Raw genomic sequence first — 27237 nt, 5'->3', positions numbered from 1 at the left:
TGAACTACAAAAGCCGACCTTGTCTTAAGGGTGAAGACCTTGCGCTGATCCATATTGTGTTCTAACACTGGACAGAGGAGATCGCTCTGGAGTAGCTTTTTTGAAAAGCTTTTTTAAAAAGCTGTTCAAGGAGCTTCTGAGTATCACATAAGTATAGAGTTGACCTTTGAACAATTCAAGGGTGAGGGGTGCTGACCCCCGGGCAAAATCCAAATCCACGTACTGCTAGCTCTGCCTCCAAAACAAAGGAACCGATAAACAGTTTGGATAGAATCAGGACTCAAACCCTCGTTCTTGTGATTTCACATATCATGACCTCTAATTGAACACAAACGCTTCCACACATTTAATGTAGAAAATACACTATATTTATTGAAAAATACCCACATGTAAGAGCGGACCTGTGCAGTTCAAACCTGTGTTGCTCAAGGGTCAACTGTATTTATCACGTTGTCATTCTCGGTGAATGAATGACAGAATGTAAGGCAGCAGTGGAGTTTCTTGCATAAAAAGGATTTCAACATTTAGTCGCTTCATTTTACGGGGAGAAAGTCTGTAGAGACATGAACCATCTGTGACATAAGTAAAGAACCGGTGGTATCTAAAGCTAGAACTCGGGTCTCTGATTCTGTTAAGAGCCTTGTTATCTTCTGGAAAAGAGGCCACATGGTGCCTTTCAAGGATGGACAAGCCAGGGTAAGTCAGTCTTTCTTTATCTTCCCACCTTGTGCACTAACAAAGGATGCTCACTGAGAAGATCATTGTTCAGACAGGGCTGACTCTCTATAAAGAAAAATCTAGGCTCCATTTGAGTGGTGTCTATTTACTGACTTAAAGCTTAAGTTTTCCACTGTGGGTACCAGTGTTTATATGGAAGACTGTTACACCCACTACATCTTCATTAAACAAAATGGAGTCTCCTTTTAGTCTGAGTAGGTATAATGATCCTATGACCCACAAGAACACCATTGCCCTGAACTCATTCTCTCTCTCTCTCTTTTTTTTTTTAAATAGTTCTTACCTGTGTTAGAGACTGTTTTTGAAATGGCGACCAGCACACCCTATTTTGTCCAGCAAAGTTCTCTTTTAAGTTAATAATCCACTCCACAAGAGTTCAACTCTTCACGGATACAGAAGTTCAACGTTGAGCTTGTTTTGTTAAAAATTCTGATTTCATCCTTACAGTCCGAATTTCAATGTTGGAAATAGTCTTAAAAGGTGCTTTAAGACAATCATCTACCTCAGGGATAAATCACATCTTAGATATGAATGTATCTGAGGAGGTACAGGAAAAGTTTCCAGAATCCCTTGGGAATTTGTACTAGAATCTGATCATGTTCACTTAAAGATGTCATATTTCATGTACAGACCAGCTATTCCTATAATTTCAGTGTCTATCTTCCAGTTCTACCCTGAGACTTGGTGGGGGATAGTCAAATCAATTCTCTCTCTCTTTTTTTTTTTTTTTTTGCCGTACGCGGGCCTCTCACTGCTGTGGCCTCTCCCATTGCGGAGCACAGGCTCCGGATGCGCAGGCTCAGCGGCCATGGCTCACGGGTCCAGCTGCTCCGCGGCATGTGGGATCTTCCCGGACCGGGGCACGAACCCGCGTCCCCTGCATCGGCAGGCGGAGTCTCAACCACTGCGCCACCAGGGAAGCCCCAAATCAATTCTCTTTTAGAGTACTTATGTGAGGGTAGATCAGTACCTTCTGGCTCTTCTTTCCCCAGATTAAGACATGCCCTTTTCAATTTGGGGGGAAGAGTTTACACCACACACAGTTGTTCCATGGCTGCCCAGAATTAGTTTTCAATGAGCAAATCAGGAACTAGCTCTCTTTGGATAGTGTTTTTTTTCTGACTCATTGGCATTGAAACACTTTCAGGATCTTTCTGAATTTAGCTTAAGGAACTGAATTTCCTTGAGAACTTCACTGTATGATGTCCAAGAGTCACTGGTGCTTCTATTTTTGTTTTTGTTAAGTTAATTTCCTAGTCTGGGACTTTTGAGCTCATAACCTCTGCAAGGAGACACAGCCTCTGAGCCGCGGGCTAGGAGGAAGCTGTATTTCAAGGACAAGGAAGCCAGGGAGGGGAAGGGGGAACATGTTTATTTTCACTTTTCACAGACAACAGTGGGAATGAATCTAAACTCTGGCAGGAGACCATTAGGTGCCAAACTGCCACTGTCATTTGCATAATGTGTAATCTAAGGTGTTGATTCATCTCTGATAGACAGGCATGTTCAGAGAGGGGAGGTAAAATTACCCATCACCCCTCTGCCTGCCCTTTAGGAAACCAATCACATTCCTTCTCTCCATCAGTTCCACAGAGGCAGGGACCTTTCTGCTCCATTGAACTTGCTTCTTGTCTCTACTTAGCAAACTGACTGATGGTGCTAGCTCTTCCCCTGCCGCTGCTTCTGATGTGCGGCCCCATGCTGCTGAGGGCCGCTGCTCCCTCCACCCAAAGGAAAGGAACAGGAACCGTCATCAACGTAACTGGTTGTTCGGTGTGCATTTTTTTTTATAATACTGTATTCTGTAAAATTGCATCCCATCCTTAAATGGGACTTACCTTCTGAAAATTGTGGAGAAATGTACATGTTCAGAAAGTGCAGTCCTGTTAAAATTGAACCCTTTGATGTTAACAGAATTGCAGAGTAACTGATTTTAATAGGCTGCTTGTTGAAGGTGGGCATTTGGCATAGAATTTTGGTTTCAGAGACTGGATATATATATTTGCATGCTTGTACAGTGGCAAATGCCTTTGTTTTAACAAATGAGTCCTCTCATTTTAATAAAATTTCTTTCATTAAATATTTATCGAGACTTGTACTTTTAAATACACAGTGGTCGAAAGGGAGGCTTTCACAGCTTTGACTTTCACAACCTTGTCTTGTCTTATTTCCACTGTACAGGAATGATGTTGTTTATGATGGGGACCAAGGGTAGGATATTTCTGCATCCCTTCCACCATGAACAACTTCTAAACATTTATACAAACATTTATTATGAACATTTTATAAACACTTTTTCTAATTCTCAAACATTTAAGAGGCATTTCCACTTCCTTTTGGTCGAATCATACAAAATTGCCACGTATGTAGCTTACGACAGGTCGATCCTCAGCAGTTTCATATGGCTCAACCCAACAGCTGTTTAGGAGAGCCAGGATTCAAACTCAAGTCAGGAAGGATCTAAAGCTAGCCTTTCTTCCACCATGCCATGCTGCTGCTTTATTTATTTATATTCCAGGCTGTTTCAAGAATGTAGCCTAATACATACTCCATATAACATGTGGATGATAAATATTTGTTGATTGGCTTTTAAAAAGTGGATTTAGAGGAAGCACCAAAGGTCTATGTTTTGTAACCATTTAGCAAGTGTTAGGTCTCAGTTTTTAACCACCTTAACGCTGGGTGGTTATCATGGACTACTAGATACTATCTCAAGTCATTAATCCTCTACTCTCTCTATATGGTACAGTTTATCACTAGTGAGGGGCTCTTCATGGAGTGGGTGAAATCCTACATCTCTGATCTCTCTTCCTTTTGTGTTTTCTCCTGCCGGCAAGGCTTAGCAATTTCACAGGTTTTATGAAATGACTGAGAAAGTACTTAGATAAATCCACCTTCAAAATATCCCTCCTCCTTCTTTCTCACTCTATTAACATCTCCTTTCCACAGTTTCATTTCTTCCATCTCCAACACTTTCTCTTTTCTAGAGATAATACTCTAATCTTTCACCCACAGGTATTTAGCTCAAATCCTTATATTGAGTAAGTGTATCAAATATAGCATCAGCATTTCAAAGGATTGATGAATACTTGGCTTTGGGGTTATGTGACAGTTATCGATAGTAGTGACGGAATTTTGGAGAGAACTTCCCAGGGTATAAAATTATTTCTACCTATTTGATGATCACCAGAATCCAGGATGCAGGTACGAGTGTCCTGAGGCTCAGAGGTCACCCAGGTTCTTACAAGGGGCGTGTAATGGAGCCCAAACCAGAGCCCAGGCTACCTGATTTCCAAGCCACGTCTCTTACCATTGCACCACTGCTCCTTCAAGCGAATAGTTCAGTCAATAAATCAGTTGGACTGTGCATGTGTTTTTAATCAAACTGACTGATCTTTTGACTTGTGAGTTTAAAATCAAAGAGATTAAATCGATTGCTTGTGAAAATACAGATTAAGAAACACTTGTTTATTTTTACATCAAACTCCTGGTTTCAGTAGTATCTATTTTCAAACAGCTACAGTTTGAAATCAATTCTTTATACAACACAGGAGACTGCCAGACATGCACCACTCTTTTCTGCCAATTTTATGCACACACGGGAAAATCACCACTGGTAGCATCATCTTCAAATATGTAGAACAACGTACCCATATCGATATTGATGGTTTCAAATTATGGGCAAGTTTGAAATAAAAGGATGTACAAACTCCTTCATTGAATTTGTGGTAGCATTTTGCTGGTGGCTTGGAAAAACTCGCACACGTCCTTGATTTTCCTCCCTGACCAACGCTTTCCTGTTTTTGAAGCATGAATTGATCCCTATTCCATCTCATTCTAGCTTAATGTCTTTCCTCATCCAAATCTGGACAATGGAATGTTTGCCCAACAGCCTGCCCACTGCTGACCCCTGCTCCCTGGTCTGTGAGAAAGGCCTGACCTTAGTGAGACGCGTAATTCAGGAGGCTGCTCAAGGAGGGAGGGCTCCAGAGAATTCACTGTTGCTGAGTCCTTGAAGGCATTTCCCTGGGGCATGACTTCCAGACACCGGTGGTGACTGGCGAGAGTGATAGGGTTGTCTGACAGTAGGGCTCCCACACAAATGTTAGCCCTGGGCTGGGAAAAGCTGCCTTTTCTCTTTCTGCACAGTTTCTCCTTCATGGAAGATCATCAGTGCTCTCTGGAGATTCCTTTCCCTTTTCCTCTCCTCCCCAAAGACTCTGGGGTGCTTGTAGCCCCTTCTCCTGCCTCCTCCGTATTTTCACCTGAATGATGGCTGCCTCACCCCCACTGCGCTCTCTCCCTGCCCATCCCCTCTCACCCCACTCTCCCCTCTCCTACTGGGGACTTATACCTCTCTTTGGAACACTTCCCCTCCTAGGGCTCCTCTTTCCAACATTTCCTGTCCTATCCTCCAACCTTCCTCCTGAAACCAAGCAGGACCCTGTGGGCCTCCCATTTCTTACTTGTAGGGAATAGACTCCAGCCTCCATGACCTTCCCTGAGTCCGGAAGGATGGATTGGAAGAGTTGCTAATGAGGGAAGGGAGGGGATGCAGAGACAAGGGAGGAGCAGTCAAGAAACAATAGTGCAGCCTTGGGGCAGGGTTCTGGTTCCTCCTCAAGGGATACACATAACAATACCTTTGAGCTCTTCACAGAACTAAAACCCCCAACAAATGGAAGATGTTAGCATTCTTCATTCCAGCGAAGATCACAGTTTGTTAACCTCGAGAAGCTCATCAGGAGACCACCTAAGGCTGGATTAAAGGAACCAGAGAAGCTGTTCAAGAGACCACCTGAGGCCAGATTACAGGAACCACAGAAATGCATCAGAAGACCACCTGAGGCCAGATGAAAGGACTGCAGGCCCTGCACACACCCTGATCCTTATCAGCAACCCTGCCCTTGAATCATTGCTAGAAAGCTCCTCCTCAAATCCCCCAGGCTGGGACACACAGTTCTTCAGGGCTGGAGCCCACTGTGTCCCCCTTTGCCTGGCAAAGCAATAAAGGTATTCTTCTCTATTGTACGTCACCGAAAACCCTGTCTCCGAGATTCAATTCAGCACCAGTGCACAGAGGCCAAGTTTTCAGCATCACTCCTACACGTCTGAGGACTGTTTTCCCAGACTCTCATCATGGCCCATTAACAAGCCAAGGCCTGAGTCTCAGCTGAGAGCAGAGGTGGAGATGGGCCAGTGAAGAAGGAAACAAAGGGGGAGGAAAGGCACCCAATGAGACTTGCGAGAGTGGGAAAAGGGGAGCTCAGAGGCCCTGGGAGTCTGGAAATGAGACCAAGTGGGGACCTGGCTTTTCTCTCCTGCTCCAACTTTATATATAACACTTTCTACATATGTTATATTAGAAATCTAATATTAATACAGTACAATATACATAGATTAATATATTAGAAATAATGAATATAATATTAGAAATAATTTCTGCAACATCTCTGACTTTGTGAGTAAAACATAACAGACACTCGGTAAAGGATGGTTACTACCTTATTGCTTTTTAAGACCCAAAGTGACTCCCATAATTGAATTGGGTTCAAATCAGGGAGCAAAATCCAGTTTTGATAGAAGCAGCACTGTATTCTTGGTAAAAGGTTCTCTATGTTATAATACACAGATTGTGGCAGTCACTTGTGAGGGATGTCACAGGAAATTTATAATAATAGTCACCAAGTGCTGGAATTTGAGTCTGATGATTTTGGAGACAGGTGAGTGTAAATGTAAAGACTTGGATTTCAGTCCTAGTCATATATTAGCCTTGGAAACATTGTGTAAACTCCATCAGCCTCTGTTTTCTAATCTGCAAGATGAAGATTCTATAGAACCAACTGTGCAGGGTTGTTCCTAACTCAAATAGGATCGTATATGCAAAGCTCATGGCACAATGCTTAGCATGTAGTAAGCACGCAATAAAGGCTGCCCATAATTGGGGTTCAATTTATAAAATTAGAGCAGATTCAAGTTTATTCTCGTGAAGACACTGATTTTACTCACTTGCCTTTGGATTTACTTTCCTGCAAGACAAAGAAGGGGTGTGGTTTGGCTCTCCTGTTGGGGGTGCATGACCCATGAGAAATTCATCTCCTATGTGGACTGTAACAGAAAAGATAGCAGGAACCACTACGGTAACTTTCACATCAACTATGTGACCACTGCCTTTCATATTTCTGGCCATTTCAAATGAAATAGACCATTTTTCTAAAGGGTGGTGTTCATTAATTTATAAGGCAGTTCATCATACACTGGACTTACTTCACTAGGGTCCAAGGGATATTCTGTGCTATTAGGAAGTTAGGAGAAGCCATTTATGTGATCTCAGGTAGATTTTATTGGCGAAGGAGGATTTGTTGACCATTTCATATCATAGGGCATTTTACAAATCCTGGAACTACATGGTTTATGCTAATTTATCTGACCAACATCTATAGAGCACCCACTACTTTCTGGCTCTGGGCTGGGTGCCAGGGAGCCAAAGGTGCATTGGACATGTCACAGGCTGTGAGTAAGTATGGGGCCCTGCACATAGCTGAGTAAGTGTTGAGGTGACCAGGAGATCAGTCCTTCATCATAAATGCAGTAGAGAGCTAAGAGCAAAGCTACCCGAGGAGGGCAGGGGAGAGAGCAACCACTCTGGGCTGTGACACCTTTGCTTCCTGGAGATGCCTTTTCTGTGCTCAAGGATCCGTTTGTGCTGTCTCTCCAGGGCTAAGTGAAATCCACTGAGAATCCCTGCCACAGACAGGGCAACCCCGTGATATGGCCAGCCCTGACCCAACTTCTGCCCTTGGGGACTTCTCTTTCTTTTTAACCTAGGAATTGTATAATGTCCCAGTTTCCATTCCAGTCTGCTCAGTGCCTGAGGCTCAGCTTGAGACGGACTTTGGTTACAGTGCATCCAAGGCCATAAACAAACACAGCATCAGAAAAGCCAACTCCTGGGCAGCAGCCCTGCAGTGAAGGGGAAGGGCCAGGTCTGTAGCCAGAGAGAGGGCAGGGTGAGCGCTATTTACAGAACACGTGCCTGGCTCCCGGCTCCTCAGCCGCCATCTGCGCGTGGCAGGCGTTGCTTGCTTCTTGTCGCGCACTCAGTCTCCCCTGGGTGCCAGTCTAGGCCAATCCAGCCCCCTAGTCCGGGGGGACTGAGGGCACCTGTGGCCAGGAACACAGCGGCTGAGGAGCTCATCAGATTCCCAGCTGACCATGTGCTCAGCCTTTAGGAGCAGAAGCAGTACAGCCTGTTTTGTTCTCTGTGACTAAATGGACCATCTTGCATCCTGCTTCCTGAAAGCATCATCTGTGTCGTTCCGTGTACCTCACTCTCGGGAGCCTCATTTCCTCAGCTGTCCTCAATTGTCAGGTGAATGAGCAAACACCTACTTGCAGGGCTGTCTTGAGCAATAACTGAGATGACCTGTGAGGCACCGGGCACAGGAAAGAGGCACAAATTGTGTTGGTGTCCGAATCTTGACTTCTGTATATTTTGTCAGGTCAGTGTCCTCGGGGCCTGGGGTTGTGCCTCTGAATGTCTAGCATGGTCGTTTTAGTGTGGAGGACACTTGGTAGACGACAGTGTAAAACCATGTGCTTTACTGACCAATATTTCTGTGTGCTACCGGCATCCCTGACTCTCACCCCGTCCCTGAACTTCATCCCTTCTCTGAGCCTCACTTTGTAGCAGACCAGCACCTCCTTCCTTACCCTCACCTCATTCCTGACAGGGCATCTCCTAATCAGTTTCCTTGAGGTTCTTTGCGGGTTTGGGACTCAGAGACCTCCACAGGGGCAGAGAGAAGCAACAGGCCCCTGAGCTAGAATGTAGATACCCCGGTACATCCTGGGTCTCCTCTTCCTCAGCTCTGGCTCAGCTGCCTGGGGAGCTGTTCTGGAAGAGAACCATCAATGACCATAGGACACTGGCTCCTGCCCTTCCTGCTAGTTCCTTTTCCCAGGGCTCTGGGGGCCTGAGAGAAAACCTCACTGGTTTTCAGGCATGAGAGGAGCGTGTTGTGAGCCCTGGAGGGCAGACTGGTAGAGTGGGCAGAGCACAAGCCTGGGAGCCAAGGGACGACCCATTCCCAGCTGTGTGACTGAGGCCATGCCACTCAGGGAATGTGACTGAGAAATGTAGGAACCAAATGCAGGTGGGCCTGCAACTCTGCCCAGCTGAAGAACGTTCAGAAAAGCCCACCTTGAGGGAAACTGCAGGGCCCCAACCTCTGTCTAAATAAGAAGAAGTGCCTAGGGGCTTGCTTCCCTGGTGGCGCAGTGGTTAAGAATCCGTCTGCCAATGCAGGGGACACGGGTTCGAGTCCTGGTCCGGAAGATCCCACGTGCCGCGGAACAACTAAGCCCGTGCGCCACAACTACTGAGCCTGCACCCTAGAGCCTGTGAGCCACAACTACCGAAGCCCATGTGCCATAACTCCTGAAGCCCGCGTGCCTAGAGCCCGTGCTTCGCAGCAAGAGAAGCCACTGCAGTGAGTAGCCCCCACTCACCACAACTGGAGAAAGTCCGTGCCCAGCAACCAAGACCCAACACAGCCAAAAATAAATAAATAAATAAATAAATAAATAAATAAATAAATAAATGGGGGGAAAAAAGAAAGAGAGAGAGAAGTGCCTAAATTAAGCCTTAGCTTGCAGGACTGAAACAGAAGGAATCACAGGCAAAAGGTAGGAAATGAGCTCTGAATTAGTCACGGCACAAGATCTTTATCAGTATTTCATTTAGAAAGAAAAATAAAACAACGTGCTCCCTCACAGTGGATACTGAATTACAAGCAGGGTAATACATCGAACACCTCAGCACCGTCTAAAGAGATTAGAGAGTGGATCCAAGTGCTATTGCACAGACCCTCTGCCCAAGCCTGGGACTAAGACGGAGGGGCAAATGCACAGTCACCATTTCTCCAGTTGCTACAGGGGCTGGGGTCAAGGGGGCTCTGCTTCCTGAACAACCGCCCTGGGTAGGGCAGAGAAAAGGGGTGACTGCCGTTCAGAAGTGGAAATGAAAAGCGTGTCCTAAGGGAACAAGTATTTACATTGTACTCTGAATATGATAATGTGGAATTAGCAACACGCTTGTCTTCTACTGGTAGCCTCTCTCTGGAAAACTACTTTGGTCCATAGTAGGGAAAAAATAAAACACAAACCTTAAAATTAATACTTATTTAAAGCAAGGAGGTAAAGGATTTGGGAAAATATTTCAAGGGTCCCCAGGCATGAACGGGCACAGGCCTGGAGGAGAGTGAACACCAGGGGAAATTCCAGGTGTGGGTAACAAGAAGGGTTCTGCCGTCCTCTGACTTTCTCTTAACACCCTCCTTGTTCCTTCCCTCCCCTTTCCTTCCCATCTGTCTTCTTCTGTCTCCCCAGCTACTTCCTAGCTTCCAAGAGCCTCCTCAGTCCTGCCTCAGTTGAACAAAGACAATGTTCCATTAGAACCTGAGTAGTTTATCCAAGAAGGAATCCACCTCAAGCTATTGAGGCTGATAATGACACAGCTTTAGGTAACATCTGTATTTTAACACGGAGTCGTTTAGGGCCTTATCAGGAAAGAGTGAAGGAGGGGCTTATTCCACAAGTTCACAAGCCATTCACATGGCAGGTATCTTCACATGGAGAAAAAAGGATGGGCAAGTTCCAGAATTCTCTGAAGCACTGAAGTGGAACAGCCATCTCCTCCTTCTATAGATCAGGCCCTCATCTGAGATGAGGTCAGGGTTTCTGCTGCATTTGCCTTCCTTACACTGTTGTCTGCTTGTGACGCTTCCTGTCACTTCATGGGAAAAAGACCACGTCTGCCTTAAAAATAAGAGCAAATGCTTATTGAGCACTTACTATGTTCAGTCAGTTTTCTAAGCCCTTTATGTTTTTTAACTGATTCAGTTTTTACAACCATCAGAGGTGGGTAATTCTGTGCCCATTTTAAAGATAAGTCATGGAGTCCTTGAATAACTTGCCTAAGGCCATAGGGTAAGTAAAAAGCAAAGTTAGGATTTAAACCCAGCTGTCTGGCCCCTGGGCTCAGACTGTAAGCCATGATGTAGACTGTGTTCCTAGCAACTACTACAGAGCCTGAGAAACAATCACTATGTCTGCTTTTCTTGTATATCTCTGTGATGATTAATTTTATGGGTCAACGTGGCTGGACCATGGTGCCCAGATATTTGGTGAAACGTTATTCTGGATGTTCCTGTGAGGGTGTTTTGGATGTGACTTACATTTAAATCAGTGGACTTTGAGTAAAGCAGACTGTTGCCCATAGTGTGCACGTGTGTGTGTGTGTGTGTGTGTGTGTGTGTGTGTGTGTGTGTGTATGGAGGGGTGGGGCTCATTCAATTAGATGAAGTCCTGAATAGGACAAAAGGCTGATCTTCCTCGAGCCAGAGGGAATTCTCCAGCAGACTTGCTTTTGGACTTGATCTACAATGTTGACTGATCCTTGTTTTTCAGCAGACTGTCTTCAGACTCAAACTGCAAATCTTTCCTGAGTCTCCATCCTGCTGGCTTCCCCTATCAGATTTTGGACTTACAAAGCTTCCACAATCACTTAAGCCAATTCCTTATACCACTCTTCTAATACACACACATCCTATTGTTCTGTTTGTCTTGAGAACCCTGCTTAATATAGCCTCCTTTGCTAACAGGTTCCTCCAGCCTGGGTCCTAGGCCCTCTTTTCTTCTAAGTTTTGCCCATTTTCTAAGCAAATTTCTCCTGCTCTTGGCCTCAGTTGTTATCTATATGCCAATAATTCTTAAATTCACACTCTAGCTCAGACGTGTCTAAGGAGCTCCAGACCCATACATCCAACTGTGTACTTGGTGTGTATTCTTGGATATCTGAGGGGCACCTGAATGCAGCATGAACAAAGGTAAGTTCATGATCTTTCACCCCTGATCCTCTTTTAGGGTTCTCTATCTCTGTGAAATGTGCCCGTATCTATCTGAAAGACCTGGGGCCATTCTTAACAGTTCTCTCCCCCTCAGTTCTGTACTTAATCCATCATCATGTCCTGTCAATGTCGCTTCAGAAATTTTTCATACCTTATAACCTCTCTCCATCTCCACTGTCACTGCCATATCCAACCTATGGGCATTCCTTATCTTGACTCCAATGGTAACTTATCAAGTGGTCTACCTCTGCATTCCAGCCACAATGATCTTTCTAAAAAATAAAGATGATCTTATCATTCTTGGCCACTACCCGTTTGAAACCATTCAATGACCTTCTCTTGTGCTAGGAAGAAGGCCAAGTTCTTAGCGTGGCTACATGGTGGTTCCCAAGGCTCTGCATGGTCTCATCCTGCAGCACTTTCCTCCTTGCTCTCCGTACTCCGTTACTCTTACTTTTTTCAGTTCCTCAAAAATGCTTCATCACCGGTCCTTTGCACATACTGTTTTTATTTTTTAAAATGTGGAACATTATTCCCAACCTCTCAACTCTCGTATCAGGAATCACTTCTAAAGGGAAATTGTATTCCACACACCCTCTCTGTCTGGTCAGAATTTTTGGTTACACAATCTTATAGTATTAATCTAAATTCATAGCAATAATAGCAGCTAGGATTTATTGAATGCTTATCAAGTTCAAGTGTGAAGCACAGTGCTAAAAATTTTACAGTCATTATATTTAAATAATTGTCTAATTAAAACTACAACACAATCTGAGAAGTAGATAATATTATTATTCTCTCTTATAGACGAGGAACCTGAAAACCTGGGTGGGAAGCTGAGTCCAACTTCAGTAGTGTGATGACTTGCTGGCTATGTGGACTGTGTATTTGGAGTGAGCTGGGGGCAAGCCTGTGATTGATCAGAACTGTTAGAGGACTGCCTGGCATATAGAATGTGTTGAATAACCTACTTGTTGATGGAAAGAATGATGAATGTTTGAATGAGTAATGAACTAGGACACATTTTAATATAGGAACTACCTGGGTATCCCTTTCATTCTCTACCCTAAATTGGTCACCTATGAGATTATTTTCAAAATTCTAGACAGCTTCTTGTAAATGAGAAAATGGCATTCCCGATACTAGAGATGTTTTAGAGACCCCTCCACTCTTCATTTTGATGACCATCTGCTCCATTTCCAAATAAGGCATCTATTTAGTTTAACTTTGCTCACAGCGAAGGGTGATTTTTTTCGTTGTTGTTGTTCCAGTCCTTTTGAGGCTTCTGAAATAGAGGGAGTCACACACACACAGACACACGCTTACAAACATGTACACACGGTGGTAGGTATGTCCACACTAGCTGATGTAACAAATAAACCCTAAATTTCCAAGCTTAACATTATAGGTGGTTATTTCTTGTTCAGCCTAATGAGGCTGTTCCTGTTTGGTCAGAAAGCTTTCCACCTGGTGACCCAGGAGCCCCAGCTCCCTCCATCTCTGAGGGCATCAGGCTTCTCTCATGCAGATGTCAACAGGGGACAGCAAGCATGGAGCAACCTACCTCCTAAAAATCCTGGCCCCAAAAGGAAACATGTCACTTCCACTTGTATTCCATTACTAGAAATTCATCCTCTGATCACACCCAACTCATAAGGTAGGCAAGGACATGCTGTCTAGTTATATGCCCAGGAAGAAATCTGAGTAAGTCACCAGCCATGTCTGCCCTACTTCCCATCCCTATAATACAAAGCAGCTAGATGCTATAAGATTAGTGCCCTGTGGTATGGAAGATGGAGCTTAATTTTAATGGTGGACATCTGGAAAGGCCTGCAGAGGAGGGGATTTTGAGTAGATCTTGAAGGATAGTTAAGTTTTTAATAGAAAGAGATCCTAGGCATAACTAACACTGGTACCAAAAATGATGAGGTCTGAAGCCAGGAGGGAGTAAGGCTGTGAGAAAAAATCTGAGAGCCAAGTAGAAATTATTTCAATAATCTTTTTTTTCTTGGTTTTCCTGAACTCCTCCATAACTAATTAAATAACAAACAGAATTACCCCCTCCATCATGAGTATCTTAGTCCGTAATGTGAAGACATGAAATAATTAGAGGGTGTGCTGTGTAAGAATTTTAATGTCACAGAAAACTTCTATTTTTAAGACGGTGCTAATTATACAGGATGAGACTGAACAAAGGGAAGATGTGCAATTAGTGGAGCACAGCTTATTACAACCAGCTCTGTTTAAAAGCTCTTCTGAACCTAGATATGTAATAAATGTAATAAATCAGGAGTCATCTAGTGTTTACCTTTTAGAGGACAACTCTGGAGATTACAGAACTGCAGGACAGGGCCATTTTACATTTAATTATGGTGATGGTAAAGGTAGACTTTTACACTCTAGACTTTTTCCTCTCTAGCGGTCGAGAGGAAAGAGAAGGGTCTTGAGAGGGAGAAGACCTCTGTTCCTTCTTTGGTCTGCCAGTCATTGGCTGGGTGATCATAACCTTTCTGGGCTACTGCCTCCATGGTATGGGGGTAATAATACAAATGAAAGCACTTAGCACTGAGCCTGAACTATATTAAGGACCCCGTTTTTATTCTAGATCCACTTCCCTTCCCTTCTTCAACTTTTTCTTAGGCAGGATTTCATTCACCTCAATAAAAATCCTTAAGACTTTAAACACTGTACAAGAATGACTGTAATATCAGATGGATGTACTTCCTCTAAGTCCACCAAACTTCAGTAAAGGCAGTTATAGATAGATATATCTATCTATAGATATAGATAGATATAGATAGATATAGATAGATAGATAGATAGATATATCTATCTGAGCAGTGTCAGGGATAAAGAAATATCTAAGTTGTCAAATCCCAGGAGGGTTGACTCAGCTCTTTTTTGCTTCCAAAGAAGATAAACTGCATCTCATGCAATTTGTTTTTCGCTAAGGGGTTCTCATTTTGGTTTCAAAAAAGATCTTCAGTGCAAAAGACAATCTCTCTTACATATACATTAAATGGGCTGTGACGAGTCCTGTGAAAATGTGGGTTTTTCCCTAGATTCTGTTGCTGGAATATTAGAAATTGATATGAAAAGCTGAGAGCTTAAAAATTGCACAATATTACATATTATTCAAATGCAAAATGCTGTGAGCTTCTCATCCCAAGTCTCAGCTCCTCTATGAATGGCCTATATAAACAAGTGCACCTCAGTGCTGACTGAAAGGATAGAGGCCCTCACCTTCTGAGACAGCATTAGGATTGCATTATCATATCAGTAACCCACATGCCAAGTTCTTGATAAAAATGGTCATAATCCAGAGGCGAGAGATAAAACATGAGAGTTTGATTTGTCTAAACAAATCAAAGGCATTTAGAGTCAAGCTACTTAATCTGTCTTAAAGCATTGCCAGGAATATAAATATGAGAATAGCCTCAGAGCCAGAACAGGCAAGAGTTGAGAGAGTAGAAGGAACTCTGAAGATTATTCACTACTTTTTCCTGATTTACTATAATCCAGCCATATTGTAGGTTGGTTGAAGGCACTCTGTTCTTTGAACTCACACAAGTTCCAGGTTAAGGGAGCAACCACATCTCGGACCACAACACTTGTCAGATTGCCACAAGGAAGAGCAACAACACTTCGATGCTCCAGTATGGATGTGACACATATCATTTCTAGACACAACTGATGAGCCAGGTCAGATCCTATACCCCATGGAACCCCACGGAGACCAAGGCAATGCAATCCTATCACATACCAGGAAAGGGAAGGGAATGGAACCCTTGACTCTCACACCTCCCATAATCACCCTTTAGGAAGCAAGTTCTAGCTCTCCACTGCCTTAGCATCCCTTTTGTTTTCCATAGTGCTTATCCCAATTCTTAATTATATTATTTACTTATTTTCTGTTTTGGTTTTAGTTGTTTTCCTCCATTGAACTGTAAGATCTCTAAGAGGAAGGACCATGTCAGCAGGCTAATTCCATGAAACAGCTCTCAAAAATGGTTAATCAACCTAATATATTTAAATACTGAATCTCTTTGTCTTGAATTTGGAGAATCCTTATGGTGATAATGTCATGTCTCTGCCAAGGCCCTTTTTGGCTGGGTGCTGACGCCTCTCCCTCGCTCCTTATCAGGGGATCCTCTCTCCACACCATGGGGAGGGGGGGCAAGGCAAAGATGAACTGGGTATTCCTTCCAATGCTGTTAGCAATTGGGAAACTCTCAACTAAAGCCTCACAGGAATCTCCAAAGGTGGCGAAAACCAACATAACCAATGCACAGTGCTGTAAACTTTGTAAATATTGAAAAGAAGAGAGGACTCTGGTGAATGGGCATTTTGTTGAATTTACTTTTGACAAATTACCTTGCAGGGAATTAGCTCAGAGCTACCTCCTTGCCCTCCACTCACAGTTGTGCTTTATTGTCAAACTGAACCTGGTATTTATTTATTTATTGAAAATGACTCTACTACCCAATGAACCTGGTATTTAGAAGGCACTTAACTGTCCACTTCATGGGCCAGGAAACTGTAGTTTAGAGGGATTAAGTTATTGGCCCGAATCACAGAGGTGACGGTGGGAAAGATAAAAGTATGGTTCAAGTTACCTCTTGTCAGTGTGGTGCTTCACTTCCCGAGCCACACTCCAGGAAGGCTGCGATCATTTTTATAAACTTAGTGTATCATTTAGAGCAAAAAGTTGGTGTATAGAGGAATATTCTGAGTGTTTGTCTTTGCCTTTTATCATTTTAAATAAAAACGTTTTAATGAGTGTTATTTTAGACACTTTTTATAACTATACCATCATTTCCTATATGACATACTACTATTTTCAAGCAAAATGAGAAATAATTGAAGTACAATTGCCTGTGGGACAAGGTTATTTCAGCAAAGAAAATTCAAGAATCCATTAGCTATGACCTTGGAGAAATGGGTTTTTAAATAGGTATTGTCTCAGGCCACCTAAGGCATACTTTAGTTCCTTACTATTTCATTTTAAAAGAGGCTATCATTAAAATCAGTCAAAGGTTTCATGGACACTTGTGAATATGAATTTTTTAAAAAAGACACCTCTTTTAGCTATCAGTTTTTTCCTCCTGTATCATTCAGGAACAATGCATTTATGGTAAGGTTATTTTATGAATCATAGTAGCTAAATATTAATAAAAGAAAAATAAATTTTTTTCTCTACTCATGAGTTCTTAGATGTTGATGTCTGATTTTACAGAATTGCTATTATTTTTCCACAGTGATGGTGTGGTGGCCTACCTAACTGAGCAGTGCGTCCTTCTCCCACCTGTTGGACCAACCTTGCTTGTTCTTCTTCTTACTCCAGGTGCAGGGCACAGAGCATAGTCTCAGCCTGTCTGGTGAGGAGATCTGCAGTGTCTCATGCCAGGAGAAGCTGCTGCTTAGCAAACTGCAGGCTCCTAGGTGGATAAGAAGAAGAAAGAACACTTTAGAAACAATGGAAATTAATCAGACTCTGAGAAATGTAGGCACAAATGCTGTCATTTAGAAAGAAAACTTTGTATCTAGGCTATAAGCACAATATACAGAATGGCAAGTAAGTAAGCATTGAACAGACATTGATCAAATAAAAAAGTAATAAATGAATGAACAAATAAACATCAGAGCTGGTCCTAGGATTGCAAACCTATACTCCTACAAGACCAGGCAAGTAGGGTAAGAGAGGAAGCAGACTGGGTGTGAGACAGCAGGGAGTGGTAGAGCCATGCTCAACTGGTGAGCACATGTCCCATCTGAAGCAGGCAGCCACAGCTCACGTCTGCCCCACAGACGTGAGCTTCCAATGATGCCATAAGGAAAAACAGGCTCAAAAATGCCATGACTTCAGGTTCTCAAGGGAAGACAGAAACACAGATTTTTAGGTGAAACCTTTTGAATTTATATTATAGAATTCAATTAAACAAAACAAAACTTTGTGCAGGTCAAACAGCTAAAGCCAAAGCCCACCTGAGGGTTAGGTTTAGCTCCTGAGTAGCCATGAGATCTAAGATGTAGGGCAACATCTTTACTTTCCAAGGATGAAGAAGGATCCAGAGGCCTGAAGCCGCGGTGCAAAGACACTCAGCTAATTAGTGGCAGAGCTGGGCTTTCTAGACATGAGCCTCATCCCTTTCATGTACGACTCGTGACCACTCTAAGACCGGCTGCATCTGATCAGACCTGTCTGCATAACAGACTAGAAGCCAATCAGAAGCTGTTTCCAGCTGATCTGACCCTTGGGTCCCAAGCTGTATTTATATAACCCTTCAGAATGAGGGGTATAATTCTCTCTTCTCACTATTCATATTATGGAGGGATTTCTGGGTAAAGCCAAGTGACTAAAATATGATGGCCCCTCAGCATGGCCAGATGTGAAAAGTGGGAGTGAGGGGTATGGGCAGAGGCATGAGTGGGTCGCACTGGATCCACCTGCTGGTTCTAGTGTCTGCTAAAAGTCTGCTCTGTTTATATGACAGGTGGTATTGTGTGATGGTTAAGTGCATGGGATGGGTTTAAATACTGACTCAGCTGCTTGCTGTGACGTAAGCTAAGTTCCATGTGCAAAACGGTGACAACAACAGTACCTGAATCACAGAATTGTACTGAGGTTTAAATGAATCAGTGCATAGAAAGTGCTTAGAATGGTACTTAAAAGGTAGGCACTCAGTAAGTGTTCGCTACAATTTGTAACAAATGCCAACATTTATTGAATGCCTACTGTATGCTAATTTTCTTGCATTTATTATCTATAATCATAGTCAAAACCCACTTTGTTTTATGTTATTACCTTCATTTTAATAATAAGAAAACCATGACCTTGGGAGAGCCAGCTTCTTGTCTAATGTCACTCTGGTATGAGCGGAGCCAAGTGTTTGAACACAGGCCTAATTAGCTTAGCTATTTTCTTAACCCACTTCACTAGCGCTTTCTCAGTGTTCCATTGAAGATACTATTCAGATCTTTAAAGGGAGAGATAATCGACTCTGCTCAAACACCAAATACTTATTAAGTCAAATACGAAAGCAAAGGAGCCTCAAAGCAAACAATCAAAACACTGCAATGCTAGGTATACTTCTGCCTTATGTAAAAATATATTGTTCTAGAATAGGAGGGTGCCGCATGACCATGAATAAGACAAGAGAGCACGTGGTCCATTTTTAGACTGCATCCACCCTCATTCTCACCTTTTAAAATACTATGGTTCTTAACAGATTATTTGCTTAATGTTGATAAATCAATTTCCATGGAGGTAGCTTTTGGGAAACATGTATTGAATGTCAACGCAGGGAAAATACGACCTGGAAGGTTTCATTCTAGCATATATTTTTTTAAAGTCCTTGCTTTTATAGAATTGTCTATACAAAGAAAGAGTAGAATAAGACATAAACATTTATTAAAGTGTATGAAGCATTAATATGAAGCATCTTATATAAAATATTATTGAGTGAAGAAAAGGAAGGAAGCAAGGAATAGAGGAAATGAGCAGTTACGAACGGGCTGCTAACGTGAGCCGGATCCTATACCAGGTACTGTTATTTACATATTAGTATTTACCGAATGAAAAATAATCAAAGTAGGGCCAAAATACAAATGGAAAATGTCTATACAGCTAACTCAGTTTTTCAGGGGCAGATATTTCAGTTTAAACCTTAAATCTTATTTAGGTATAACTCCTTACCTTTACCACTCATTCTGTTTCACTTTTTTAACACAAAATATTTTAAAAGTAATTTTAGCCAAACCAGGGCAGGGAAGGAAGGTGTCTTTTCAATCAAAATCAGTTCTGGGAAAATATAAACTAGGAAACATAGATGCAATTCTTCTCTGCTTTCAGATAAACTTAACATTATCCTAAGAGTTAATGATAGCTATTCTCAGCAATAATATAGAAAATAGGAACGTACTGTACCAGACCAGATGGAAAACATAAGCCACTTTCTTTAGTCTGATTTCTAAAGCACAGTTTCAGTATTTAAGCTAGAGTCATCACAGCTTTCCAGAATATAAAATGCATCCACATCCAAATGCTGGTTTTAGAATATGAAGCAATATTTCAAAGTCAAATAGAAATGAATTTGTTCATTATCTACTCTTTTGGGTAACTGCCATTATTGCTATTTCTCCTTGGGCAGATAACTGAAAATTGACTATATAAATTGTTGTGTTTTTCTGGGAAAAGAGCCTAGATTCAAAATTTGTCACCCACATTTTAATCTAAGTTATAATTTTACCAGGCCTAAAAATTATAGTGGCTCTAGTACATTTTCCTATTACACCTCATAAATATCTTTTCTTCTTTTTTGATTCATGCGGCAAAAAGAAATTTTGCTAGTGCCATTTATTCCGAGGAGTCCATTCATTTCGTTTTGCCTCCACACAAGAGTTAGCTATGAAGTACTTTAGTAACAGAATAGGACAAATAAGATAGTAAAATATTTGGACATGAGATGTAGTTTCTCCAGTTTTGCTACAGCCCTCTTAATGGCAACAAAGGAATTTGCAGTGTGAATCTCTGATGTCAGCAGCTGGCTACATTTGGTCCTGGTGTGTGTATGGTCTGTCTGCAGTCAAGGACTTGAATAAAGACCTACAGAGCAAAACAGAAAGCACCATTTATTAGCTTATCAATATAAGTTCTGTGATTCATTAGGAAACCAGGTAGAGGTAATAGCTTTGTTGATGAATTTAGAAGGGAGAACAGAGGGTTTTCATTCTCTAAGTTTCAATGAAAATGAGCTTAATTTTCCATTTCTCTTGTCATAGGTGGAGTCCCTGGGAAACAGACTTTGAGACCCTGAGACACACAGGCAGAAAGCTGATCGGAGCATGTTCTCAGGAGCAACACCTGTTTTGGGATGAGAGGAGAAGAGGGAAGGGGAGGGAGAGATTGAACTGTGATGCAGTCACAGCAGAGGCCTGAGCCCAGCTCACAGGGGGCTCTGGAGTTGGGTGGGCCTGCACGGGGCCACTGTGTGCTGGAGCTGCCCTCCTGGGCTTGGGCAGAGCTGGCTTTGCACATCTCTTCCCAACTGCGTGGTCAGTGGCATGATGTTGATACTTTGAAATTGGAGGCATGTGTGTGATCTATTTACAACACAGTAACTGGCTAGCGCTAGAAATCAGAGCTTCTGTCACTACCCACTCCCAAGTCCTCAACCTCTGGACAGCTTGTTGGATAGCAAACCGCCACTTAAGAAAGACTGATTTGCACATCTCTGTGCCCAAATCCATGTGATAAGTTCTTAACTGCACACAGTGCTACTCAGAGGGAATGATATACTATACTCCTAGGTCTTGGATGGCTGTAACTTCTCAAGGCTAGGTTTCTTCTGTTTTACACAGAATATTATTCTAATCCTAGGATTTCTAGCCCTGCTGTGTTGTCAGTCATCTTTATTGTTGCCTTTTTGAAAGAGGCAACCAGCTCCCATGGAAACGGAACCATCCCCATGAGACAGAACGCAGTGGTACAACTGCCAATGTCCAAATGACAAAGTTATCAAAGGAGTAAGCTCTGACAGTGATCAAAGAACATCCTGGGTATAATACTTAGAGTATTATAATCAACTGAAATGATTTTATTTAAAAGTACTGCCATTTTCTTTACTTGTAAATATGGTCTGTCCTAACAGTAGAGTAATAATCACTACAGCATGTCTTTGTTTAATGAAATCATAAAATATTTCTAGAGCCAATTTAGCATGTACACCATAAGGTGGGAGAAGATTTTAAAAACATTAACCAAGCCACACAAAGACTTTGGGTTAAAAAGCATTCCAGTTTTCTAAAAACTAAATTCCAAAGAAGATGAACTAAGCCAATTTCTGTTCGTAAATACCAATATTTTTCGGAAACTCAGAGAGTTAGTATGAGAGAATTCACCATTAGCTGGGGTGGCAGAAAAATTCAGAGGAAACATTCTGAACAAAGCTACACATCTATCAAAGTTATTTCTTCTGGGCTTCCCTGGTGGCACAGTGGTTGAGAGTCCACCTGCCGAAGCAGGGGATGCGGGTTCGTGCCCCGGTCCGGGAAGATCCCACATGCCGCGGAGCGGCTGGGCCCGTGAGCCATGGCCGCTGAGCCTGCGCGTCCGGAGCCTGTGCTCCACAACGGGAGAGGCCACAACAGTGAGATGCCCCCGTACCACAATAAAAAAAAAAAAAAAAAAAGTTATTTCTTCTTTTGAGTCCTTTACTCCACAGAAAAAGACCATAAGGGGAGATTCAAAATTTGACAGAGACAGATTATACAGAAACTTTTCTCAGCTTTGCCCCTTACATCCTACATCCACGTTAACTTTTGGCAATCTAGCAACTGCAAAAACACCACTTAGGCATCCAATTCTGGAAAAAAACCCAGCAGCCATCAAAAGGAGTGGAACTTGTCATGATGTTAGCATATGAGGCTAGAATTAGGAAACTCAGTAAGAAAAGTGTGGATGATTCTGCAATTCAATGATTAAAAAGTAATTCAGTATTGACTATCTCTATTCTATCATCTACCGCATTTCTGTAACAGGCATCAAAGCAGATGGGAAGTGAGGTTTCCAACAAATGGCCTTTCATGGCCTAAAATCATTGGGCGCAAACTCTGTCTTACATATCACAACATAGCACAGGGCGTGGCACAAGGTAGGAGCCTAGTCTCTCTCAAACCTCACTCTTAGGTGAACTGATGAAAGATAGCTTGGGCCACATTTTGATTCTCTAATCAGCTACTTAATTCCTCTCCTATAATATCTATTATTTCACCCAACAAAACTATGTTGAATGTCTTCTATATTGTAGTATTCTAGGAGAAGCTGAAAATATAAAGGAACTCATATAATTCTTGAGACAGACAAAATTCAGCCAATATAGTAATGTAGATATATATTTTTAACATCTTTATTGGAGTATAATTGTTTTACAATGGTGTGTTAGTTTCTGCTGTATAACAGAGTGAATCAGCTATACATATACATACATCCCGATATCTCCTCCCTCTTGCGTCTCCCTCCCACCCTCCCTATCCCACCCCTCTAGGTGGACACAAAGGACCGAGCTGATCTCCCTGTGCTATGGGGCGGCTTCCCACTAGCTATCTATTTTACATTTGGTAGTGTATATATGTCCATGCCACTCTCTCACTTCATCCCAGCTTACCCTTCCCCCTCCCCGTGTCCTCAAGTCCATACGTCTGTGTCTTTTTTCCTGTCTTGCCACGAGGTTCTTCAGACCATTTTTTTTTCTTTAGATTCCATATATATGTGTTAGCATACGGTATTTGATTTTCTCTTTCTGACTTACTTCACTCTGTATGACAGTCTCTAGCTCCATCCACCTCGCTACAAATAAGTCAATTTTGTTTCTTTTTAGGGCTGAGTAATATTCCATTCTATATATGTGCCACATCTTCTTCATCCATTCATCTGTCAATGGACACTTAGGTTGCTTCCATGTCCTGGCTATTGTAAATAGAGCTGCAATGAGCATTGTGGTACCTGTCTCTTTCTGAATTATGGTTTTCTCAGGGTATACGCCCAGTAGTGGGATTGCTGGGTTGTATGGTAATTCTATTTTTAGTTTTTTGGGGAACCTCCATACTCTTCTCCACAGTGGCTGTATCAATTTACATTCCCACCAACAGTGCAAGAGGGTTCCCTTTTCTCCACACCCTCTCCAGCAAGTAATGGAGATATTGAAGCACAGAGGAGAGACCCTGAACTGGAACTGTGTGTGTGTGTCTGTGTCTTGTGTGTGACCAAATGCATTTTTCTCTTAAATGAGGTGTTCAGGGTATTAAAAATTAAGAGCAACAGCTTCACTTGTTCTGACTAAAATATATGAATGCAGCTAATGTTTCCGTAAACAAACAGGTGATATTGTGAGGCTAAAGGGATGTAGTATGGACCTTAAAAATAATCTGGCCTAGTTTTCCCGATTTTAAGCTACAATACATCTGAGCTAGTCTTTCAACAGTTCAACAATATTTTCATTTTCCTCTTATGTACAATTCACATACTAGGTCCTGGGGATTGAAAGAACAATGAAGAAAATTCAAGTGGCTTTTCAAATATCTGATATGTTATGACCCTTTTAAAAGTTTGGTATAATTTCATGACACTTTTCAAGAATACAAACGTTCTAATTTATGTCTATTTATGAAATTTTAGCCTGTGTAAGTGAGTTGTTTTGCTAATGAGTTTGGTAGAAAATGAATTTATCTTTACAACAAGCAAACACAGAACAATGGAATAGATCCTTGTTTGTGTTTGGCTGTCAAACATTTTAGCTACAGCTAAATGGACGTTTGGATGGCAGAAGCTGATTCTGAAAATTAAGACCATTCCAGGGCATATGTGCAAAGGAATTCTGCGAAGTTTGCATATTGACTGAGTCAACTGTTGCCTTAGCTGGACATTTCAGGTCATGCACAGCATATCTTGCAAACACTGTTATGGTAAATCATTCCACATAAGCTCGTGGAATTTGAACATGTCTTCTGATTTTGACATAGATTGTCTAGAGCCAGTAAGCAACAATGAGACTTGAATGTGACCCATGTGTGGGCAATTGCTTTGATTTTTTTTTTTCTTTTCTTTTTCTACAGGCATTTTATTCTAGATCAGTACTTTTAGAAATGGGTATGGCATCTGCCACTAGAGACAATGGGTGAGAGAACAGGCCAGCATCTGCACAAATATATCACCACCGTTAAAAAACAGCAAAACAAAACCAACAGCTTAAAATGTACGCCCTATAGACGGCTGAAGGAGCAATAGCATCCCTTAATTCAAAGGGTAGCATCTTGACCTGACATGTACCTGGAGAATGATTCTCCTCCTCACTTAAGTGGTTCTCCTTCATACCCAGGCACATTTGGTGCAGATGCTCACAGCCATATAGACCAGAAAGGGGCATGACAGAGATGCTGCTGCAGCGTCTGTAGAGGGTGGGAGGTTGTGAGGTGGGCACCCACAGAGAAGCCCCCTTTGCCCTAAATGGATCATGCTGAATGGGGATTTCTATATTCCAAGATCAATACGGCTTGTTGAAGTGGCCTGGCCAGCAACAGGCCCAGTAGGGGAACAGTGCATCTTTTCCTCTGAAGTACAAAGCTTCACCCTAGGTTTTCACACTAGGTTTTAACTGATGGATACTTAGATGTGAAAAGAAAATGCACATCTGTTACTTCCAAATTGGGCACATTTTCCTCAACAGACCTTCCAAAAGAATGGGGAGTTAAACCTGACACTGTGGAAGTGTTTTCCACATCTTGGCTAAGTTGTGAAAGAAATCAGTTTAGAAATGTCTTGAGTAAACAGGGAATCAGTTAGTACTCATGTTAAAAAAAAAACCCACAAGGGGCTTCCCTGGTGGTGCAGTGGTTGAGAGTCCGCCTGCCGATGCAGGGGACATGGGTTCGTGCCCCGGTCCGGGAAGATCCCACATGCCGTGGAGCGGCTGGGCCCGTGAGCCATGGCTGCTGAGCCTGCGCGTCTGGAGCCTGTGCTCCGCAAAGGGAGAGGCCACAACAGTGACAGGCCCATGTACCGCAAAAAAAACCCAAAACCAAAACAAAACAAAAAAACACCCCACAAGTCCTTTCATTTGGAAAACAAAGATAGGGGAAGCCTGTAGACCAATGATCTCACAGAAGGACTAAATCTGAATGTCAGACACTCAAGAAATAATTTTTTTTTGTAATTTTTAAAAAATTAAAAAAAAATTTTTTTGGCCACACTATGCAGCATGTGAGATCTTAGTTCCCCGACTGGGGATCAAACCCATGCCCCCTGCACTGGGAGTGTGGCGTCTTAACCACTGGACTGCCAGGGAAGTCCCATGGCTTTTTAATTGAGCAGGACTCTATGGGGTCTTCCTGGGAAAGACTCCTCCTGCATACCCTCTGCTTTAGCTCCTCTCTGAAGTGCTTGGATAACAGTACTTGGTGCACATTTCCTGAATTGTTTTACAGATGCTAAAACTCCCACCAAGTGGAAGAAATTACTTGATGACTATGAGCATGTAGCCCCCAGACCTGGTGGCTACTGGTGCCTTGATAGTGTTAACCCCTGTGACACTGTCCTGTTACCTCACCATCAACCAATTAGAATTGTGTGTGAGCTAATCACATACCCTGGGACACCCCTCCCTCACCCGGCCTTTATAACACTTTGCCTTTTGTTTTTTTAAATTCCACATATAAGCGATACCGTATATTTGTCTTCCTCTGTCTGGCTTACTTCACTCAGTATGATAATCTCTAGGTCCATCCATACTGCTGCAAATGGCATTATTGCATTTTTTATGGCTGAGTAATATTCCATACATACCACATCTTCTTTATCCATTCATCTGTCGATGGACATTTAGGTTGGTTCCATGTCTTGGCTATTGTAAGTAGTGCTGCTATGAACATAGGGGTGTATGTATCTTTTTGAATTATGGTTTTCTCCGGATATATGCCCAGGATTGGGTTTGCAGGATCATACGGTAGCTCTATCTTTAGTTTTTTAATGAACCTCCATACTGTTCTCCATAGTAGCTGTGCCAATTTACATTCCTACAAACAGTGTAGGAGGGTTCCTTTTTCTCCACACCCTCTCCAGCATTTATTATTTGTAGACTTTTTGATGATGGCCATTCTGACCAGTGTGAGGTGATACCTCATTGTAGTTTTGACTAAGTGAAGTAAGCCAGACAGAGAGAGACAAACATCATATGATATTGCTTATATGTGGAATCTAAAAAAATGATACAAATGAACTTATATATGAAACAGAAATAGACCCACAGACATAGAAAACAAATCTATGGCTACCAAAGGGGAAAAGCGGGGGAGGGATAAATTAGGAGTTTTGAATTAACATATATACACTACTACACATAAAACAGGTAACCAACAAGGACCTACTGTATAGCCCAGGGAACTATACTCAGTATTTTGTAATAACCTATAAGGGAAAAGAATCTGAAAAAGAATATATATGTATATACGTAACTGAATCATTTTGCTGTACACCTGAAACTAACACAACCTTGTAAATCAACTATACTTCAATAAGAAAAAAATGCTTTGCCAAAACTAATAGGAGAGCTCGGGGTTTTTGAGCAATAGCTGTCCCAGACTCCTTGTACGGCATCCTACGGTAAACGCTGCACTTTCCTTCACCACAATCTGGTGTCAGTAGATTGGCTTTACTGTGTGCCGGTGAATGGGCCCAAGATTGGTTCGGTAACAGCTTACAATTTTTTACTACAATTACGCTACATGAATACAACTTTATACCTTTACTCTAGTACTTTGATAAATGCTATTATTTTTCAAGTTTTGAGATCTAGACTCCCCTGCTCACTAAGGGTCATGGAAGCCACTTACGCCTCACTCCTTTGACAACAGTATCACCTGGGCTGCTTGGTGGCCCTTCTTTGTTGCTTGAACTTCTCTGATGTTTAGGTAGACCCCTCTCTGGCACTGAGAATACGATGAGTGAGCTACATTTTCATGTTTTCTTCATGTGTTCTTATTTGTGCCTGATTTCTTCCCAGGAGGAAGCCGTACATTTTAACCAGATAGACATGAG

At 42.2% G+C, this 27237-nt stretch overlaps 1 protein-coding gene across 1 annotated transcript in view; it reads right to left on the bottom strand.

The window, feature by feature from the left end:
• Nucleotides 1-27237, bottom strand: part of LOC307187808 (uncharacterized protein) — a gene marked incomplete at its 5' end in the record, with an annotated part of 610289 nt that overhangs the window by 20521 nt on the left and 562531 nt on the right. Inside the window, one exon of the mRNA XM_079924344.1 lies at nt 16967-17086. The remainder of the gene's footprint in view (nt 1-16966; nt 17087-27237) is intronic.

This window comes from Stenella coeruleoalba (assembly GCF_951394435.1).
Source record: "Stenella coeruleoalba genome assembly, chromosome: 6".
In the NCBI taxonomy this organism is placed as follows: Eukaryota; Metazoa; Chordata; class Mammalia; order Artiodactyla; family Delphinidae; genus Stenella; species Stenella coeruleoalba.
Note: the sequence above shows the minus strand (reverse complement) of the source record. Positions and strands in the feature narration are given on the sequence as shown.